Below are 3,485 nucleotides of genomic sequence, written 5' to 3' on the forward strand. Positions count from 1 at the left end.
TTTTTTTTTTATCATTGTACTTTTCTTAAAAGTAATGTTAAAATTTTGTGTCGTCTCGTTCTCGTAGACCTGATCTTGTGTATCGTCTCGTCTAGTGAACTGAGTGCCTCATGACGTGCGTAGTAGTTACTCTTTTATCACTGCTACTCTCCAGCCGTGGCATCAGAGAAAAACGAGAAGAAGTCAAAGAAACAGAAAAACATACCTGCCACATTAATCCTTCGGTTTCTCGCTGAGCTTGAATACTCGCAAGATATGTGGAGGTCCTGTGAGACACACTGAGGTCTCATATGAAGTTTTGTGCGACTTTAGCCTTATTTTTCCAGAAAATTGCGGTCACATTCAGAGTGTTATGGCACTATGGGGTTGATTTTAGAGACTCCACTGGACGAAACAAGCTTATCATATGTAAGCAAGAAAAAAGCTAATTTTCCAGCATCATTTAATTCCCCATAGAATTTAACAGTTAAAGCAATACAAAATAAATTTAAAACAATCATGATCTGTGCCAATTAGTTAAAACGACTCAGATTTGAAACAGCGGGTGAAGAGCAGATTTGCTGCTCTTGTAACCTGAGGTGGCGCCGTGCAGACTAACCAGTTAATGAGTCATTAATGGACTAACAATAAGATGGTAGCCTGGTGACTGGATATCATCCGACTAAACCTGTCTGATCTCTCCAATCCCATTTCAACCTGCTGACATTCTGCACCCACAGCATGCTGCCAGATAGACACAGAGATGCTGCTTGCACTCCTGATATACAAGACATTGATAAGCCTGTTTCCTCTGCACCTCTCACTGGACAACATGCATAATAACAAGACAACAGTAATCATTCTGTTCTCTATGAATAATGCAATCTCCCTTTAGGCCAGTCAGTGTCTGTTGTCCGTACTGTATTACGCAGCATATGGATGGACATATCGGTAAGCACAAACATGATATGAGGATGGATCGATTACATTCACATACCTCTTATCTTAAATAAATAATAGCGTCCTGAAATACTACACATTTTGTTTTTAACTTTGAAATCTCAACCGTCGAATACAATACTATAGAAATGAAACTTCGATATACTTTAGAGTAGTGGTTCTCAACCGGTTTGGTTGGGTCACTCTTCAATGACAAGAGGAGACCAACATTGCGGAATTTTTTTAAACGTAATCTGAAATATGTCTATCTAATATGATATATCTAATATGAGCCCAAGTATATCTCAAACGGACCTGAACCCAACTGAGCACCTGTGGTGTGTCCTCAAGCAAGACGTGCAGGAAAATCCACCATCCCAGTGTTGTCATCATTGAAGAGTGGAAGAGGATTCCAGCAACAATAACAATAACAATAACAATAACAATAACAATGGCTGTGGGTTGGTTATTTTCAGAAGACATTAAAGCTGAATCCAAATTCTATTCCTCACCCCAGTGGTCCCCAACCCATGGGTCATTTGGTACTTGGCCGCACAGGAAAAAAATAATTTCCATTATTTAATTTTTTATGTTTTATTTTGAAAAGTGGCCGGTTTCTCTCTGTTACATCCGTCTCACTTGACGCATGTCCATTGTGCGTGCGCTAACTTTCTCTCCTGCCGCACAGATAGACTACTACTGTATTTTTACCATTTTTCTTTCACCTCATATTTGGTGTCAAATGCTGATACTATGTGGGAATGCGTAAAGGTAAGTTTGATGACTTATTGAGTGCTAATGTGCACATTTGTCTCAAGTTAATTCATGCTAGCGATGTAATCATCTCTCTGGAAAAACTTGGCTGGAACTTAAACTGGTGGATGGTGGGTGGGCATTCATTTTGTGCTTATAATTTGATGTTATTCATGTTTTAGTTTTACACAATACATAACAAATAAGATAAATTAGATCGCTATAATGTAGGAACCCCCTCCCCGCCACCCCAAGCCGGTCCACGGGTCAAAAAAGGTTGGGGACCACTGCCTTACCCCTTACCTTAGCCCTCAACCCTAGATTTTGCGTGTTCATCACAACCAAGCGGTGTCCCAATTCTCCTTAAATCAAGGGTTAAAGGGTAAGTGGTGTACAGTAATAGAAACCAAGTGTGCTTGGGAACCAGACTTGAAAAGTGCGGGAAGGAGGGGTCTACTCGGATACCACACTCCAGTGCCACAGCGGAGACCGAAAGAAGCATATAAATGTAAGTAATTAAGCATAATTATTGATTTTCACAGCAACGTCACATGTTTTATTAGATATTCACTCATTTGCCACTCCACCTAAATATTCATCATGTTTTGAATTGTTGGCTGTCGCTAGTTACTGTATAACTAGCTAACACCGATATCTAACTTCATTGCAATCTACTGCATTTCATAAATGATTCGATAGCGACCACATCAGCCTTTTAATTGTAGGTTGTGTTTTAAAAGTTGTATTTTTAAACGTTGCCGTTTTATATTAGCTATCTAATCGCTCATGTAACGCAGCGCATCGTAGTGTGAAGTCTGTTTGCTGTGAATTATAGTCATCCTAGCCCACCAACAATTCTCATGGTGAGGTGTGTTTATTGTAGTCAGTATGGATGGTCAGGAAGTGAGCTGAATAAACAACATGGCCATGTGTGGACAACACAGCAGATGATCAAAGTTGATTCAACTTTTGGAATTAATGTTGTCCCATCTATCTTTTTTTTTTTTTTTGTTTTACCATAACTCTATATTTGTTTTCAGCACACTATTACTATTGATGATTGTATTTACAATGACTTCATAGCTGTAGCCCATCAGTCATGCATGTGTGTGATTCCTGCAGGAGATGCTGAGCCAACTGAAGTTGCCCATCTGCTACACCACACAGCATTCCAGGACCTTTCAAAAGCTGCAAAGGACAAGTCAAATGCAACAAAATGCCATTCTGGACTTTCTCACACAAGAATCTGAGAGAGAACATCAATGACAGAGAGAGAGAGACCGAGGCCAAAACAGGGAGTGTCACACTATGGTGACACAGGTTCGTTCCCTTTTAAGTTTGTCTGCATTATGCTGTTTCACAACACTGTCTTGTCCCCTCATGCCTCGTATGCTGGTCTTGCAGAAGCAGACACCTGAGCTGGGCGGAGCTACTGGAATCCTGCAGCTGTTCTTCATTAGCACCCTTTATTAGCCTCTCCGCTTCTCCTGGCCAGCGCTGGATTATTCCTTCTATCAGCTCCTTCTGCCGCATGTTTGTTCTGTGTTCTGGACTCACCTCTGTTCAGGTACTTCAGCTGCCGTCCTGCGGCCCAGTAGCCCGTCCAGCTCCTACGGTGAAACCAGCCGAAGATAGTTTTGTGTCTCTAGAACAGGGGTGTCAAAGTCGTGCCATGGAGGGCCGAGACACTGCAGGTTTTCTTTCCAGCCAGTCGCTAAAGCAGGTGATTTTAATGATCAACACCTTCAGTTTGAGGGAAGGAGCTCATCAATTAAATCACCTGCTGAAGAAACTGGTTGGAGAGAAAACCTGCA

The 3,485-nt window shown here is 41.3% G+C and overlaps 1 long non-coding RNA gene across 1 annotated transcript; it reads left to right on the plus strand.

Annotated features, from left to right (window-relative positions):
• The first annotated feature begins 2,029 nt into the window (after positions 1-2,029).
• LOC129187067 (uncharacterized) lies at positions 2,030-3,213 on the plus strand. The gene is made up of 3 exons (XR_008572345.1): positions 2,030-2,179; positions 2,794-2,991; positions 3,076-3,213. It is a non-coding gene; the product is annotated as an uncharacterized LOC129187067 (long non-coding RNA).
• Positions 3,214-3,485: the final 272 nt, after the last annotated feature.

Source organism: Dunckerocampus dactyliophorus, chromosome 8 (genome assembly GCF_027744805.1).
Source record: "Dunckerocampus dactyliophorus isolate RoL2022-P2 chromosome 8, RoL_Ddac_1.1, whole genome shotgun sequence".
NCBI classification, from domain to species: Eukaryota; Metazoa; Chordata; class Actinopteri; order Syngnathiformes; family Syngnathidae; genus Dunckerocampus; species Dunckerocampus dactyliophorus.